At 38.4% G+C, this 19,353-nt stretch overlaps 1 pseudogene; it reads left to right on the top strand.

Moving 5' to 3' along the window:
• LOC117708767 (ADP/ATP translocase 2 pseudogene) overlaps positions 1 to 11,405 on the top strand; it is a 33,743-nt pseudogene extending 22,338 nt beyond the window's left edge.
• Positions 11,406 to 19,353: the final 7,948 nt, after the last annotated feature.

Raw genomic sequence — 19,353 nt, 5'->3', positions numbered from 1 at the left:
CCCATCATCCACCAGAGGTAGTGGAAAAGAAAGGACATGGGGGAGTGGGGTGGGAGAAGTAGACATGTTTATAATGGTTCTTTGGAGCAACTCCTGTCTGTTGCCTGGAAATCAGCAACAGTCAGTTCACAGATTACCAGCCGCAGCTCGATCCACTTGCAAACACTTCATGGATACACCAGCAGTCCAGTTCAGTCGAGTCAGGATAACAAACATGAATCAGTAGTGACACTACCTACAGCCAGGCCTCAGCCTTGGCATGAGTCAGCTAGAGGGACCAGGAGGAATGCCAGGAAAAGTTCTCGGCTGTGCCTCTCTCAGGGAAGCGAAGATCAGTGAAGACTCGAGACCCACAAGCATTGCACAACTAGCTCTATAAGCTCTGTCACTGTCCATTGAGTCCCATTTATACCTTCCAAACATCATGTGTCCTCCACGTGTCTTGCCTTAGCATGTGCACCTGCCTCAGCTGATATCACTCTACCAATCAGTCCAAATCCGCTGAAGTGGCAAGAAACTGCAGCACATCACCAGAAGTTTTTCTGGTGCATTTCTCTCTGTGGAGTCCTGACGAATGCAGTTCAATTACACAATGTAAGGCAGATCAATACATGCATGTTGTTAACAAAGAATCTTTCATCACGTGTCCTTTCCTGTGCTTGCTTTAGCAGAACATCCTCTCTCCTGTGTCTGCTTCAGCCAAACATTCACGAGTCTGCCTTAGTCTTTCATTTGTGTCCACTTCAGCTAAATGTTTCTTTACATGTTTGCCACAGCAAAACACCATTCAGCCGACTTTCCAAAGAACACTTAAGTTTCCACTTCAAAGTGAGATAGTAGTAAACTCTAAAACCCTGGCAAACAAAACCCATCTAGACTGCAGAAAGCTGTGGTGGGAACCTAAGTCACATGGGACTTTGACACTGGCTCCAACCAGCATGTAGGACACTAGTGAGAGCTGAACAGAGTGGGGCCAGCATTGACATCCAGCTTCCAGAAGGAATTTGCAGAGATGTGACCACATCTGAGCTTCCACCCATGAAGCACTGCCAGGGACTGGACAATAGTACTCTATGATCCAAAAGCCAACTCACCACAGAGGATGCAGACACAGCCAGTCAGGCCCCCTCAGCTCTCTCTCTCCATCTGACCCATCTCAATTCAATACCCATGACCAAATTGGCTCTGCTCTGTTCTTTGATTTTATTATTTTGCAATTCCTTCCTCCACTTTTTTCCTTAATCTTTTCCTTTGACTTTTCCCTTCTAAAAAACAACAACAACAACAAAACAAAACAAACAAACAAACAAAAAAACATAGTCTGACTAGGTTCTCAGGCTCCCTGTGTTTCAGACTCCCAAAGATGTTCCACATTATCTGATAGCCTCCCTGTGTGTGTCTCTCTCTCTGTCTCTGATTCTTTCTGTGTGTCTGTCTGTCTCTCTCTGTTTCTCTTTCACCTTTAGCTTGAATTCCCTTGGCCCCATTTTTTATCTTACAGTTCCGCCTCCTATCCACACTTCTCTCTCTCTCTCTCTCTCTCTCTCTCTCTCTCTCTCTCTCTCATCTCAATACTAATCACTAGTCTCATGCATCCATTTCTTCTATTTTCTTTTTCTTTACACTTATACCCACAATAACTAATATGTCAGTGTGTATAATGCTATCAATTCCCTTTTCTCCCTAAAATGATTGGCACTTTGTTGAGCATTTTTGTATAGTTGGCTATTATTCTGTTTCAAAGTGGATTTATCCCCTGGTAGTGACTGTTGTTAACAGTTAGGAGGTAGAAATCCGTCCTCTGATGCTGGTCTTACAGAGAAAAATAATACCTCAATCCTACTATGACCTACTTACTACAAAACATCACAAATACTTCCCACTGAAAGAAGAAAGGTAACTTAAATAATTTTTAAAAATTCATACAGTGGTCTAACTCCTGACACACAAATGCAAATCCACAACATGGAAAACAAAGACAGCCTATTTCCCTAATATCTACTGAAGTCAGAGTAAACGCCCCCAATGAGAGTGACTTAGTTGAAATTCCAGACAAAGAATTCAGAACGGATAGAAAACAGCATTCAAAGACATGGAAGAGGGCATGAAAGAATTCCTGAATTGATCTAAAAAGAAAACAGAGGAGTGAAATAGAGAAGTCAATGCAAGATATAAAAATGGAGTTTTATAAAGAGATAGAAATACTGAAAAATCCAAAGTGAAATTATACTGAAAATGAAATTTTCAATGAGTCAAATAAAAAAAGGTCACAGGAAGCCCCACCAATCAGGGCATCATGGGAAAGACTACTGGAGCCTGAAGATAAGGTAGAGAAACTGGAACATTTAGTCTGGGGCAATAAATGCAAAGACACACAGGAATGCAATATGCAACATCTGAGACAAAAGACCAATCCATGAATCATGGTCATGGTAAGAGAACTCTGTGCAAAAAGTATAAAAAATATTTTCAATACAATCATAGCAGAAATTTCCTGAATCTAGGCAAAGGGAGACTCATCCTTGTATTAAGATATATAGAGAATACCAAATAGACAGGATCAGTTAAAATGCACATTATATTATGTATACAGAGCAAAAAAAAAGTGTTTTGAGAGATACATTAGGCAAACATTAACTCACACATAGAGGCAAGCCCATCAGGATAACGGTCTTCTTAGTACAAACTTTAAAAGTCATATAGGTAATGAAAGATGTATTTCAAATCCTAAAAGACCACTTCAAGTCCTAAAAGACCACTCCAGCCAACCAAAGATACAATACCCAGCAAAGCTATCACAACTGATGGAAAATAAAAACATTCCATGAAAAAGGATTAAAGGAGCATATGACCACTACGCTAGGTCTCCATGGAAAATTGGCAGAAGATTCTCATATCAAAGAGAATAAAAAACACGTTTAAAGGGGTACATGGAAGAAACAAAAGATGCTAAAATTATCATAAAGAAAAGAGGATTAAGGGGAAAAAGCTAAACACTACAAAATCAGCAAATTGGTAGGAATTAACATATACCTTTCCATGATATCTCTGAATATTAATGGTCTCAGTTTCCCCAATCAAAAGACACAGACTAGGAAAATAGATTTTAAGTCAGGATCCATCCATTACCTGCCTTCAAGAAACATACCTTGCCTTCAAAGGCAAATAACACCTTGGTAAGAAAGGATGGAAAAAGGCAAGCCACGCAAACAGACCCAGGAAAGAAGCAGGTGCCATTGTTCTAATATCTGACAACATAGACGTCAATCTGAAACTAGTAAGAAGAGAGAAAGAAGGTCACTTCGTACCAATTAAAGGGAAGACCCACGAAAAGGGAGTCACGGTTCTAAACATATCCACATCAAACTCAGTTCACTCAATTTCATAAAGCTATGCTGTAAAATGTAAAGCCACAGGTTAACCCAGTACAAAAGCAGTGTGTGGCATTAATACTCTACTCTCACCAACAGACAGAACACCCTGACAAAAACTAAACAGAGAAATGTTGGTTTTAAATGGATCAAATGGACTTAACAGACTTCGAAGGAACACTTTGTCCAAATGCCACAGAACATACATTCTTCTCAGGTGCACACTGAACAGTCTCTAAACTTGACTGTGTCTTAGGACACAAAGCAAGCCCCAACAGATACAAAAAAAAAAAAAAAACTGAAATAACTTCTTGCATTCAATCTGACCATGACAGAATAAAGCTAGAAATGAACCACAGTAGAAACTACAGACACCATGCAAACTTGTGACAAATAACATGCCATTAAATGGTGGATGTGTCACCAAAAGAAAGAAGAGGCAGGCTTTGTAGTACACCCCATTAATCTCACTAAGCACTTGGAAAGCAGAGGCAAGTGGATCTCTTCGAGTTCAAGGCCAGCCTAGCCTACATAGGGAACCCCAGCCAAACCAAGGCTATATAGTACAACCATGTTTCAAACAAACAACAACCAAAAAATTTCAAGGGAAATATTAAACATAATTTAAAAAATATAATCCAAACCTATAAGAATCAATAAAAATATTCCTAATATAGAAGTTTATGATTTTTAAGGGCCTATATTTAAAAAAGAGAGGAAGTGGATAAGAGTGGGGCCTGGAGGGATGCAGAGATGATTCAATGTCTAAGAGCAAGCATTGAGAGGACCCAAGTTCCATTTCCAGGAACCATATGGGATGGTTCACAGCTGCCTAGAACTCCAGGTCCAGGAGATCCAACACTCTCTTCTGGCCTCTGTGCACTCCTGCACTCATTCCACACACCCCTGCACCCCACACATGAAATTTAAAATAAAAATAAAACCTTAAAAAGCAAAACAAATAGTTCACAAATAAATAATTTAACGATACACCAAGAACAAGACAAACCCCAGAGCAGCAGATACAATGAAATATTTAAAATAGGAGAAGAAATTACTGAAATCAAATCAAACAAATAAAATACGAGAAATAGTACAAAGAATAAAACAAAGAGTTGGACCTTTGAAAAGATAAACCAGAGGGGCAAACCCTTAGCCAAACTAACACACACACACACACACACACACACACACACACACGAGAACCAAAATAATAAAGTTGAAGATGAAAAGGGGTGTGAAGGCATTTGCTGCCAAGCCCTGAAACCTTTCATCAAACCCAGAATCCACATGGTAGAAGAGAAACAGCCTCTGACCCTCACATAGGTCAGACATGCCCGTGCATGTGTATCCCCCTCCCGTCTCTCTGTTTCTCTGTCTCTCTATCTGTCTCTGTCCCTCTGTTTCTCTCTGTCACACACACACACAAATGTAAAAATATTAAAAGGTATATTCCAGCAAAGAAGAAATTTTAAAAGAAAATGGCTGACTATGTGGATACAAATAGCCTCCTAGAGGAGAAGCTAGGTAATGGGGGGGGGGGGTAGGGTTAGGTTAGGTTAGGGCATGGAGGCAGATGTTCACGTATCTCCACCAGTCAAAGATAGTTGATATATCTAGGTTGGGTAGTGGGTTACACTTCTGATTGAGCATTACCAAACTTATAAAGCCTTTGATTAACATATTTTAAAAAGTATATAAATGCAAAAAGGAAAAGGGGGCATGGGATAGGGGTTTTCTAAGGGGGGGAATGGGGAAAGGGGATGGCATCTGAAGTGTAAATAAAATATCCAATAAAAAATGAAAAAAAAAAAAAAAAAACCAGCCTCCTAAAGTTAAACCAAGGTAAAATAAATAATTCAAACAGATCTACATTGAGTGATGAGATTGAAGCAGTAACTAAAAGTCTTCCAATTTAAAAAGTCCAGCTCCAAATAGACTCGCCACAGCATTCGGGGAGGGCTTTACAGTGTGAAGTGTTACCTTGATACTGTAAAGCCAGAAAACAACACTGTTAATCCCACTGGTCGAGAAAAAGACAACTACCACAATTTAAAGCCAACTTTGAAGCAAGTTTTAATTCAATACTGGCCAGAAGGATGGACTCTGGCCAGGTCCATCTCTGGGTTCCCAGAAAATAGCCACAAGTCACATTTTGCAAGGGCTTAAAAGGGCTAACCAGTGAGGCCACCACATTGCCTGTCAGGTCCAATCAGGCGCAAGCATATGTCCTGATGTACTTCCTGCCTCTGTAGCATCCTGCTAAGATCCAATCAGGTGCAAGCATGTATCCTGACCTAGTTGCTGCCCACAAACCTCCCTCCCACGTGTGAGTAAACACATCAGGTGCAGATGGGTCAAAGAAACATCTGACAAACAGAAACTTATTCTTAACGGCAAACAAACTCTTAACTTGCAAGATATGTGTTTCCCGTTTTGGTTTCACATTAACTTGGAAGGTGTATGGTTCTTGTTCCTGCTTGGGTTTCACAACACAACAAGAACAACAACAAAAGTAAAATTATAGACCAATCTTCCTGATGAGCATAAGCCCTGAAAGTTCTCAGTAAAATACTTGCAAATCAAATTCAAGAACTAATACAAAAGATCATTTCTAAGATCAAGTTGGCTTCATTCCAGAGGTGTGGGGCTGGTTCAACACAAAGGAAATCAATAAATACAATCCATCACATGAATTGACTCAAGGACAGAAGTCACATGATCATGTCAAAAAATGCAGAAAAGGGCTTTTTGACAACAGGCAGCACCTTTTGTAATAAAAAGCCTGAAGGGAAAAGGAAGGACAGTGTTTCGATATAGTAAAGGCTACACACACTAAACCTACAGCCAATGCCATAGGCACAGGAGCAAACTTCTGATTCTCCACAAAGGCTATTCATGGTCTTTTTGAGATAGATGATAGAGAGGTTTGCTCATTGTTGTTGAAGGGTTTAACAGGCCCAAGCATGGCAAACATGGCACTGGCAGGTCTTGCCCTCCCCTCTTCCCTCTACCTTGCTAAACCATTAGATTCCTTTGTTTAGACTCCTCCACATTCCTAAAGCAGACTGGCCTGCAAGGTCCATTTCCTTATTTTTCCACTTCCTTAAGCCTGACTCTCTCCTGAGGTTAATCACCAAGGTCCAGCAGTCAAAATTCCCTATTTGGCTGCACTGACTAAAGTGTCCAGTCAGAACCTACCAACTCATCCTAGCTCATCCTAAAATGGACCTCTCCCTTTTTCCCCTTTAAAAAAAAAAATCACTCCTGCGAAGCCATTTGCTGATGTTTCTGCCTGATTCAGATTCAGACATCTTGACTCTGTTTTAATTAATAAGAGATCTCTTTGTGTTGGAAACTGGTGTTTGGATGTGGTCTGTGTCTAGTTGGGGGTCCAGAAGGGAGCATCCCGCAGTGTATGGGTCTCTTCAGTTATTGCTATAACAAGCAACCTAAAGAAGGCTATCTACAATAAGGAGGTTTGTTTAGCTCCAAGCTTTGACACTATGAATTTAAACAGTGTGACACAGGCTTCATCCAGGACCCCATTCGCTGCCAGACTCCTGGAGATGATCATAACAGGAAACTGCTGTAGTGTGGAGGGATCACATTTCTTTAGAGTCCCACCACTCTTTCTGAGAGAGCACTGGAGTCACCCCTGGGTCTTCCACTGCACTGAGAACCAATCCTCAATACAAGAACCTTTGTGAGACTAGCTTAAGGCACCTCTACACCCTAGCAGTTTCCAGTCGGTTGAAACTATGTTCTTAAGTGTAAAAAGACAAATTCGCTTTGGTTTTAAAAGACAGTGTTTATAGTATTCCAAAAATCATAGACTTCACAATTGTTTGAACGTATGATTGAAAAGTTGCATGCCAGTCACTGTACACAAAGGTTAGAGGACAGCTCTCTCTGGTTCTCTCCTGCCACCTTGTGGGATCCAGATGGAAGTCAGGTTACCAGGCCAGAGCAGAAGGGCCTCTACCTGATGAAGTACGTGGCCAGTCTTCTCCTGGTGGTTTTATGGTTTATGTAATTTGGAGGCTGCTGTTCCAAACCATATTTTGCTGCTGGCTTTCTGGAGGGATTGGCTTACCTGTCTCCATGGCGCCGCAGAGTAGACACTCTCAGAGCCTCCGGGGAACCCTAGGCAAAGTGCTTAGCACACAGCTCCTGAGCTGTGTATCTGACTCCTGTGTATCTCTCCAGAGAACCCCTAATGGAGGAGCCCAACCTCCCCTCTGGCATTTCTTCTTTCAAGGGGTGTAACCCCAGGTCCCAGAGTGTGACATTCTCATTTCCTTTCCAGTGGATCCAGGATCCCCAATGCCTTAAACGACAGCTTTTTCCTGGTGTGTTCTGGTACTATACCAATTAGTACCAGAGAGACATTTGAAAGGATGATGTTTGAGTGTGTTCTGTATCCATCACTGAGATGAACTGGAGGACTTACAAATTCTACAGGTACCAAGAGCTTTCGTAAAGGGGAAATTTCTTTTGAGGTTTCACCACAGGGTAAGGCTAGATTGTGTGGACTGTGGTAAAGTAAATGACCTACTTGTCTTTGCCTTAAATAAGTGAGCATCAATAGCACACTTTTACTGAACCGACACCCTGAAGCACTCCTGTAGTATCAACCACAATCACTGCTAATCAAGCATTTAAAATCAAGTTTCAAAAAACAGTATGTAATTTAGAGCCCATTTGCAGAAACTACATTAAGCAATATTTTTCCAAGTTCTTGCCCTTGTTGCAAAACTTTTGACTTAATCAGTATGGGTGCTGGGTCTTTTCAATTGGGGTTTGCTTGCTTCATGTTTATGTAATTAGAATCTTTTCAGTTTTCAGTAACAGAAAGCCTCAACTCAGGTTGGCTGTAAAAATAAGGAATTTGCATAGGTCAAATGGCTCAGTAGGAAAAAGCTTTTGCCAAAAAGTCTGTGGGCCACGTGTGGTAGAGTTCACAAACACACCCTTTGGCACTAGTATGCAGACACACACATGCATGCACACCCACATGCACACAATCAAAAAGCTTGAAAAAGAATGTCAACTGGCTCATATAAACAGTAGTTCAATGCTGGCTATGGTAGCTGAGGCAGGACAACCGTAAGGTTTTTTTATTATGATATTTTTATTCTTCAGAATGCAATGAAAAGTGATTATATCCACCTCCCATTTCCTCCCTTCCCAATATCTCCCCCAACACAGCTTCCTCCCAGGATCTTCATGACCTTTATTTTTTTATACCCAGTAAGTTCAATCAGTACTGCCCATACAAAGATCAGTGTGGGGCATCCACTGGGGTATGGGAAGCCTACTAGTAGCCACTCTCTTAAAGAATAATGGTTCTCTTTCCCCAGAAATTGTCTACAGCAAATAGCATCTATGTAATGGGTGGGGATTGATGAAATTTGGGCTGGCTTGATCTTGGAGGCCCACTTGAACCTCATAAAAAAAACCTCAGGCCAAATGAGCTGCACAGTGTAGCCCTGTTTCAAACTAATTTTTTGGCATTTTTTATTTTATTTTATTGTTGTGTGTATGGGTGTTTTGCTTTTATGTTTGTATGTGTACCACAGGCATATCTCAATACTGCAGACTCCAGAAGAGGGCATTGAATCCCCAGGAGCTGGAGTTACAGATGGTTGTGGGCCACCATATGGGCACCAGGAATCAAACCCAGGGTCCCTGAGAGAGCAGCCAAAACATCACTCCGGAACCTCAAAACACTTTTCAAAGGTAGTTAAAAATACGCATTTCAGAAATGAATAACTAGTGGTATAAAAGGACTTTGATAACTGCAGACTTGAGTTTTTGTTATGAAATGAAGGACTTGGTGCTGCCGTTAAACCCTAAAAGTCAAAACACTGAACTAATGGAAAATCCACAAACGCAAACGTGAACAACTAAGACAACGTGCTTCCTCCAGACTCCAGGACCCCTATTGCAATGTGCTCTGAGAAAAGCAATTTGGCTGAAGCACAAGACAATGTCTTCAAAATGGCAATTAGGACTATGCTTAAGGACCTCAAAGAGGATATAAATAAACTCCTTAGTGAAGTCTGTAAAAGAAGAACAAACAGTTAAATAAAACTAATGAAAACAATTCAAGACACAAATGTAAATGCTAACAAAAGTATAGGGTCACTTAAGAAAACCCAACCTGGAATAAAACTGAAAATAAAATCTTAGGATGTCAAACAAAACCCTGAGAAATAATCCTCACCATCAGATTATGAGACATAGAAGAGTGAATCTCAGTATCAGAGACAAGAGAGAGTAAATAGTGCAGTCAAAGAAAGACATGTATGAAAATTTTATATATATAAATATGTGTGTATACACATACACACACATATATTCATATATCAGAAAATCTATGGCATCAGTGAAAAGACCAAGCCTATAAATAGGTATAGAGGAAGAAAAAGAAACCAAAGTCAAAAAACACAGAAAATATTGTTAAACAAATCCATAGAAGAAAATTTCCCCCATCTAAAGAAACAGATGCCTATCAAGGCACAAGAAGCATACAGAAGACCAAATAAACTGCAACAGAAAAGAAAATGTCCATGACACATAATCATCAAAACACTAAGCGTACAGAACAAAGGAAGAATATTAAAAGCTGCAAAGAAAACAAACCAAGTCCTATATTAAGGCAGGCCCATTGGAATAACACCTGACTTTTCAATGGAACTCTGAGAGATGGAAGCAGGTGGATAATAGGGAGGAGGGATGGATCCGAGAGGAGTGGTGGGAAGGGGAAAGAATATGATCAAAACGTATTGTATGAGAAAATCATAAAATTTTAAAGAAAGTAAACATTAAGTGTTCAAACTATACACACCCAGGTAACTAGTTGGAGTGATTGATACGCTAATTAGCTTGGTTGCAGCACTCATTTCAAAGTATATACACAAAATATGATACAAAACATCGTGTTGGCCAGAGTCCGGGAGTCAAAGCCGGTTGTCAATCCAGTTCTGTCCTGCACTCGCATGCCTCTTTTTTTTTTTTTTTTGCTTTCAACATAACAGATGCCGCTGTGTCCTTTGCCAAGGACTTCTTGGCCTGTTTAGTGGTGGTCATCTCCAAGACAGCCGTAGCACCCCTCCAGCGGGTCAAGTTGCTGCTGCAGGTGCAGCATGCCAGCAAGCAAATCATGGCAGATAAGCAATGCAAGGGTATTATAGACTGTGGTTTGTATCCCCAAGGAACAGGGAGTCCTGTCCTTCTGGTGTGGTATCCTGGCCAATGTCATCAGATACTTCCCTACCCAGGCTCTCAATTTTGCCTTTAAAGATAAATACAAGCAGATCTTTCTGGGTGGTGTGGACCAGAGGACCCAGTTTTGGTGCTACGTTGCAGAGAACCTGGCATCAGGTGGTGCTGCTGAGGCCACATCCTTGTGCTTTTTTGTACCCTCTTGATTTTTCCTGTACTGGTCTAGCAGCTGATATGGGCAAAGCTGGAGCGGAAAAGGAATTCAAAGACTGCCAAGATCTACAAATTTAATGGGAGGGCATTATCATCTACCCAGCTGCCTACTTTGGTATCTATGACTTTGCAAAGCAAATGCTCCCAGATCCCAAGAATACCCACATCTTCATCTGCAGGATGATTGCAGTCTCCCACTGCTGTTGCTGGCCTGACTTCCTATCCTTTTGATACAGTTTGCTGGCCATCATATGATGATGCAGTCGGGACGCAAAGGAACTGGTATCATGTATACATGACTGCTGGCAGAAGATCGCTTGCGATGAAGGAAGCAAGGCTTTTTTCAAGGGTGCATGGTCCAACGTTCTCAGAGGCATGGGTGGTGCCTTTGTGCTTGTCTTGTATGATGAGATCAAGAAATACACACAATTACATCCTAGGTGTTCTCCCCAAGAACAGGCATGTTGTATAATATACCATATCTTGAACATTCTGGACAGATTCTCTGGGCTTGTCTGTTTTATCAATGGCAACTATTTACCAGTTGAAAAATGGGAAGCAATAATATTCATCTGCCCAGTTTTCTCTTAAAGCCATTTCCATAATGATGATAATGATGAGAATCAATTATATATTTTATTTCAGTCACTTCTGATAATAAAAAATTGAAGAAATAAAAATATCCAAAACCAAAAATAATTATGTTATACAACATGAATAATCTAATTTTATCAGCCAAGCCCCAATAAAGCTGAAAAGTCCAGAGAAAGAAAGAGAAATTAGATAGGTTGCCAATGCTGTTACAGATGGCAGGGCATTGCTGAGAAAGTTTTAAAATGTATCATTGATACCTAAGGAAAGAGAAACTAAGAAAATAGAACTAGAAATGTTTAATTAAAACCACAAAAAGTATAAAAATTATAAAAGAGAAAAGTAATGAGAAAATAGCAATAAATAGAAAACAGTAGCCTGTAAGGTAGACAGTGTATTTTCTACTACACTGATGATCATTCAGATACACAATTAACAAACTCGGAAGGAAAAAAAAACAACTCAACTACATGTTGTCTATAAGAAATATGCTTTAAATGTGTGGGCACCTTCATAGTACAAGGAGAGTTATGGAAAAGACAGACATGCTGATGTCAACCACTTGGAAGAAGTAACTTGGAACTTGAAGGCACTAGGGACTAGGAACTAGGGACTAGGAACTCAAGACTTGGGACTTGGAAAGAAGAAGAGAGACTGAAGAATAAACGATATTGAATCACACTCTCTCTGGTCTCCATTCCTCGAGTCTATCCTCACTCTCTCTCTTGCTGAACCCCGACCCGCAGGCTGGAGCAGCTTGGGGCAGTGCAGGCTCTAACACTTAGCCCCCAAGGCTTTTGGCAGTGCAGGTTCCAACATTGACAGAACGTCTGAGACATTTTGAACCCCAAGCGTGAGGCAGCTCGGGCCGCAACAATACACAATCTCTATTGTGTGTGTGGCTAATATCAGAACATCAATATATGAGAGGAAATCTGATTTTTTTAAGTGAGGCCAAAAAGACAAATATACTATGATAGAGTTCAACCCACAGGCAGAAAATGGGCAAACATAGTTAAACTCAGTAGCACTCATCAGCGGGTGGTGACTGACATCTGTTACCCTTCATTCAACAGCAGAGTCCACATTCTCCCACAACTCACATGGAATTGTCACTAGAGCATGCTCTGTACCAGGACACAGGGCTGGGCAAGTTTAAAGAGAGGGGAATCATATCTGATGCTCTCAGATCAATGCCAACTAGAAACCAGTGACAGAAATAATTAGTAAGCACCAAAATGCTTAGTGATTAAACATGGCACTTCTAAATATCACAGATGGGTGAAGAAATGACAAATCTAAAAATACTCTGAACTAATAAAAATGCTGCAATTAGGTTGAAATTTATGGCATTGGATGAATATGTTAAGGAAAAATAATCAAAACTCTAAAACTAAACAGTCTATGCTTCCACCTTAGGACCTGAACAAAGAACTCATCAAACAGAGCAAGCCACCACAAAGGAGTACCCAAAGGAGATCTGGGTTCATTTTCTGCATAGAAAACAATAAAACAAACAAGTACATCTTACAGCAGAAGTGAGTAGCATCACAAACAGGAGATGGAAAGAGAAAATGAAGTCAACCAAGTTAAAAGATGCTTCTTGAAGATGATCAACAAAATTGGTGAGTTCTACTCAGACTCATTAAGAGGGCATGGCAGGTGTTATTGATGTCAGATATGAGAGAGATGCATCACTAAAGATCCCTTGAACATTAAAAGGATTCAAAAAGAGCCAACTCTTCTTATAAGAAAACCATATCTACATAAAGTATGTGTAGCTGTCACTTTCTTAAGCATCCTGGGCTACATAGTGAGTTCTAGGCCAATCTGGGCTTCAGTGTCAGATCTTGTCTAAAGTTAAATAAATAAATAAATAAATAAATAAATAGATTTTAAAAGGGAGGGAGGCAGAGAAGGAAGGAGGGAGGGAGGAAAGAGCTATGGAGATTTAAAGCACTCAGTGGCTAGCAGGTTGGGGCAGGAGATGGACAGACACAGTCCAGAGGAGTTTCAGGCATGAGCCTTTCTGTATACCTTAGTGGGAGGTACATGCCATTATACATATGCCCAAACCATATAATGTGCACCTCGCAGAACCTGATGGTGACTGCTGCAGCAGCGCAGGTTTAGTTGTAAAGAACAAAACACTCCTCTTTAGGGAGAGGCTGGCAGTGATGAGGCTATCCTGCCGAGCAGAGTGGAGGCTGAAACTTCCCTTTCTGCTGAATTTTGCTCTAAGCCATAGAGTGTAGAGTCTATTTGAAAAGAAAAAGTATGCGGTATATATGTAGAAAGAGTGAATTATTTAGATATCAACAATTTTTAACATATTAGCTATAAACTGTCATTAAAAACAAAAATATGAACCACTTTATTTTTAAAGTTATATTCCTATTGTTGAGGCCTTCTTTTAACATAACTGTAGCCATTTTGTATTCACTCTCCATTTTGTTTATAAGGTGAAATTAAGTTCAGATTCTCAGACTCTACTTCCTAGAAGTAATTGTCCATAGCTGACACTGAAAAATGCTACTAATAAGCAGAAAGTCATGATTGAATTACTTATGCTCTGTTATCTCAATGTACTGGAATTCCCTGTGCCCCTCCCCTCTTACCTCACTCAGGACCAATCAGCTTAAAGATTAGTTGATAATGCTTTGTCTATTTAACCAAAATGTTCCCCTTCTTGCCTTTGAAAATTTGAACCTGGGTTTTCCTGTAAAAAGGCTGCTGTGTGAACAGATAGGTGCCACAATGAGACTTCCAAGTCCTTTTTGTGGTCTTGAACATCCAGTTTGGGGATATGCACTCAATAAACTATTCTTGCTTAACTGAGACTGGTGTTCCTATAATTTGTGTGGTGATTGCTGAACCCCAACACCTATATGGAATCTTTCAGAAAAATGTAAGAATGAGCAAACATAGACAGATATGGCTAAGGTACTTATTAAGGTGTAATTATTTTGCTCATTTTATTTTTAATGTTCAAAGAATCCTAATCAAGCTTTTTAAAATTATGTATATGTATTGAATAATTGGCATTTTAAGTAATAATGTTACTAGAAAAAAATTTTCTTAATTTTAAACATCTCACAAAAATAACTAAATTAATTTTCTATTCAATACTAAACACATTTTTAAATGTCAGCTTTTCACATTACCCTGCCAACAAGGAAAATTACTCCAATTTTTTTCATGGTGTTGGGTGGTTGCTAGTAGCAACCATAGATATTTGTCTCCCTGTTCACCTCTGATATGAGAAGCTAACCTCTTCAAACTCTAACCTTCTTACTTAGGAGTAGAAGAGAACATTTCCAGATCCTTGTAGGAAGCATTTTTGCCCTGGTTTTGTCCAGGTATAGATGATCTGATCTTAATTCCACTACTGTGCATGAATGATGGAATTAAAGTTTAACAGGAAGGACTTCCTGAGTCTTCAGATACATGGGTAGGGATAAAGACAGGTATCTAACAAAATCATAAAAAGTGATGGGTGATGGGACGCTACAAAACCTGCACAGATGACATTTTGTGCATATTGTTACTAAATTCTTCTCATAAAAGTAGAAATTTATAAGTTAACGTATGAATTTTATAAAATAATTGTTGCATTTCCACCTTCATGTCCCCATGAGACTTGCTTCATCTCAATGTGCAAACTACTGACACAATTTGACTCAGATGGGACTAGGACATAGTCTCCAGGCTTTCACTAATTCTATGCGTGCTGTTTGATGATGCCAAATAGCTTCCTCATGTGCTCAAAGGAAAGCATGTTCACTTCCTTGTCCTTGGTTCATGTCAGATTCTTGCCAAGCAGCCCCAAAAGTTCTCCTCCTCTCCCCCTTTTTTATTTCATAAACAAGACTGAGCCTGTCTTAGGTTGTTCTGACAAGAATGCCTTTCTTACCTGTCATGGAATATGCATTATCAAAAGTAATGCACTTCTGTCAGGCAGGAATCTGACATTAGGCTAGAATAAAGAAGTAATTTCAGGTGGGAATCTAAATCTTAGGCTAGAACAAAGTAATTTCAGGCAGGAATCTAAATTTTAGGCTAGAACAAGGAAATAGGCTTCAGACATGAAAATGACTTTGAGCTAGGACAGGGAAGTAGGCTCAGATATTTTAGTCATCCTTAGAATAAGCCCTTAGAAACAGTGACCATGGGAGTATTCATGGAATTTTGTTTATTGCCTTGCTTGGTTTTTTTTTCCTATTTATGTTTATTGTCTTGTTTGTTCCTTGACTATTTGCATCTGTTGTATTGCTAGTTCCTCAATCTAGAACTGACCTTAATACCTGCATGTAATTAAAATGGTATAAAAGCAAAAAAGAGGAGGGGGGATGGGGGAGAGGTTCTCTAGGGAGGGGAAATAGGGAAAGGGAATGGCATCTGAAATGTAAATAAATAAAATGTCCAATAAAAAATAAAATACATAAGTCAAAAAAGAAAGCATGTTCAGCATCAGTAGGTGGTACAGTTCAGTTCTTCATAGGGTTGTTTTCTTTGTTTAAGGTTTTTATATGTTGTGAGAAAGGATCATTGATGTTACAAACTGTTAATACATTGATCCTTTTATTGTGTCAATTTGAGTTCTGTGTTTCTAATTATATCATTTGGTATAGCAATTTCAGTATTTATCGTCTTGTACTTGGAGCATTCTATACCATTACATAATGTATCTTTGTCTTCCTGGCATTTTATTTGTTCTGAGGTCTACTCACTCTGCAAGAACGTTGCAGCTCCAATCATCCTTGACGATGTGTTGTATGACAGTTATTTTTTTTTGATTTTTCACTGTTAACCCATTAATGTATCATATATTTTAAGTAAGTTTCTTACGATGGTATTAACTTGGGCCATTTGTTGAAGGTGATTTTTCCCTCTAGCTTACATTTTTTGGCATCTTTGTTAAATATTAAATGGCTGAAGTTATGTGTATCCATCTTAGGCCTTTGATTTGATTCCGTTGGTATACATGATGGTTTTATGTTAGTCTCACACTATTTTCATTACTTTGGCTCTGTAATCTATCTTAAGATCTGAAATGGTAATGCCTCCAACATTGTTCCTTTTTGCTTGGGATTATTTTGTCTCTCTTGGATCTTTTGTAGTTACATATGAATTTTAGGATAGCTTTTTTTTTCTATTTCTGTGACGAATGAGATAGGGATTTAGATTTCATTTAATCTGTAAATAAATTTTGGTAAAATGGTCAACTTCATAATATTAATTCTACCAATCTATGAGCATGGGATGTCTTGTATTTTTCTATTGTCTTTCCTTACCATTCTTCAGAGGTTTAAAGTTTTCATTGTAGAGGGCCTTCACTTCCTTCATTAGGTTTGTTCATAGATTTTTTTTTTCCTTTGAAGCTACTGTGAAGAGGAGTGTGTTCATGACTCCTTTCTCTGTACATTTTTTGGTTGATATATAGAAAAGCTATTGATTCGTGCAAGTTGATTGTGTATCTTGCCATATTACTGAATTTGGTTAGCATCTCTAGAATTTTCTGGTAGAATTTGGGGGCTCTCTAATGTATAATATCATGGTATTTGCAAATAGAAATAATTCAATTTATTTTCCTGTTTATAGCCCTTGAATTTCCCTTTTATGCTTTATTGCTCTAGGTTGTCCTTAGAGCACAATATTGAAAAGGAGTGGGGATAGTGGTCATCTCTCATTTATTCTTGACTTTGATGGGATTGCTTTGAACTTCTTACATTTAGGATGATGTTGGTTGTGTGTTTCTTGTACATAACTTTCATCATGTGCAAGTTATGTTCCTGCTAGCCCTTCATCTTCTAGAACATTTATCATGAAGATCTGTTTGATTTTGTCAAATTCTTTTATGGAGATGATAATGATTTAATGCCATGTATGTGATTTATTAAGTGTATTGTATATGTTAGGCCATCCTTGCATTTCAAGGATAAAGCCTACTTCACCACAGTGTGCAATATTTTTATGCTTTCTGTTTGCAAGTATTTTGTTGAGCATTTTTGAACCTATATTCATCAGAACCTATAGTTTTTGTTGTTGTGCATTTACCTGATTTAGATATAAGAGTAATACTAACTTTGTAACAATTGCACCTCCCCATCTATCTCTGTCTATGTCTCTGTGTCTTTCTCTTTCTTTCTCTCTCTCTCTCTGTATCTCTCTGTATCTGTCTGTCTGTCTGTCTCTCTGTCTCTCTCTCTCTCTCTCTCTCTCTCTCTCTGTCTCTTGGAATGGTTGTAAATCTTCTTTGAAAGTCTGGTAGAATTCTGTTGTGAATTAATCTGGCCCTGGACATTTTTTTTAGCTGGAATGTTTTATTTTTATTATTATTATTATTATTATTATTATTATTATTATTATTACCATCATCATCTTTTTAAATATCCTCATTTGCTATGGGTCTGTTCAGGATGTTGACTTCTGATTTAATTTTGATGGTTTGACTGAATCTAGAAAGTCATTAATTTCTTTTATATTTCCAGCTTAATAAAGAACAGGGTTTTAAAATATTTTCTTATAATATTCTGACTTTCTTTAGTGTTCATTGAAATGTTTCCCTGTTCATTTTCTGATTTTGTTAATTTGGATCATCTTTTTCTCTTGGTTAGTCAGGCTAAGGGTTTGTCAATCTTTTTGTCTTCTCAAAGCACTAGCTCAATAGATTCATTGATTTTTTTGTATTGTTTTGTTTCTATTTCACTGATTTCTACTCTGATTTTTATTAATTTTTTTTACAAGTAACTGGATTTGGATTTTGTTTCTTCTTGGTTTTCCACCTTTTGGGTTGTATTGTTAAGCCATTATTTGTGGTCTTTCTAATTTTTTAAATGTACTCACTTAGAGCTATAAATTTCCTTCCTAGAACTGCTTTCAACATATCTCAGAAGTTATGTCATGTTTTCATTTTCATACAGCTCCAGGAAATCTTTTATTTCTTGATTTTTCTCATTTCTCATTCTGTAATGAGTTAATATTCATGAGTTTGTAAATTGACTAGAGGTTTGTTGGCTGTTAATTCTAAGTTGTATTACATTGTGATCAGATAGGATCCAAGGAGTTATTTTAATCTCTTTGAATGTGTAAAGATTTGTTTTGTGTTTCAGGATGTGGTCCATTTTAGAAAAGTTTCTGTATGCTGCTGAGTAGAGTGTGCATTCTTTGATGTTTGGGTGTGGTATTCTGTACACACCTGTGAAGTACATTTGATGTATGGTGTCAAATAATTCTCGTGTTTTTCTGTTTATTTTTGTCCAGATCACTTGTCTACTGGAGAAAGAAGCGTACTAAAATCTCCTACTAGTAATGAATTGATGTGAATTTGTGTCCTTAAATCCAGAAGTACTTTAAAAAATGCTATTGGGCAACCCTGAGATTGGTGCATATATGTTTAGGATAGTAATGTCTTCTTGGTTAACTGTTTCCTTGATTAGAGTGAAGTGCCCCACTTAAATCTCTTCTGATCAGTTTAAGTTTGAAGTCTATTTTGTCATATATTAAGTAAGGTAACAATGCCTTTTTGCTTCCCAGTGCCATTTATTTGGAGTACTTTTGTCTATCCTTTTACTTTAAGGCAGTGCTTATCTTTAAAGCTAAAAGGTGGTTTGGGTTTTTTTTTTTTTTTTATAGATAATAGATGGATTTTGTTTCTTGATCTATCCAGTTAGTCTGTGGTTTTTTTTTTTTTTTTTTTTTTTTTTTTTTTTTGAGAGTTGAGGCTACTGATATTTTAAATTATTATTGAAGTGTGTGTTAATTGTGGTCATTATATAGATTTTTTCATGTTGTGTTTTCAGTGATTTTTTTGTGCTTTAAAAATTAAGAATTCATTCTTTCTTTCCAGTCTCTCTGCTACAGCAGAGAGATGAGTACACTCATCCCTCTCTTAAGCCTGAAATACTGTTTCCTATATGTTCTGTAGGGTTAGTGTATTTATATACCT

This window comes from Arvicanthis niloticus, chromosome 1 (assembly GCF_011762505.2).
Source record: "Arvicanthis niloticus isolate mArvNil1 chromosome 1, mArvNil1.pat.X, whole genome shotgun sequence".
NCBI classification, from domain to species: domain Eukaryota; kingdom Metazoa; phylum Chordata; class Mammalia; order Rodentia; family Muridae; genus Arvicanthis; species Arvicanthis niloticus.
This window is presented reverse-complemented; position numbering and strand designations above follow the sequence as displayed.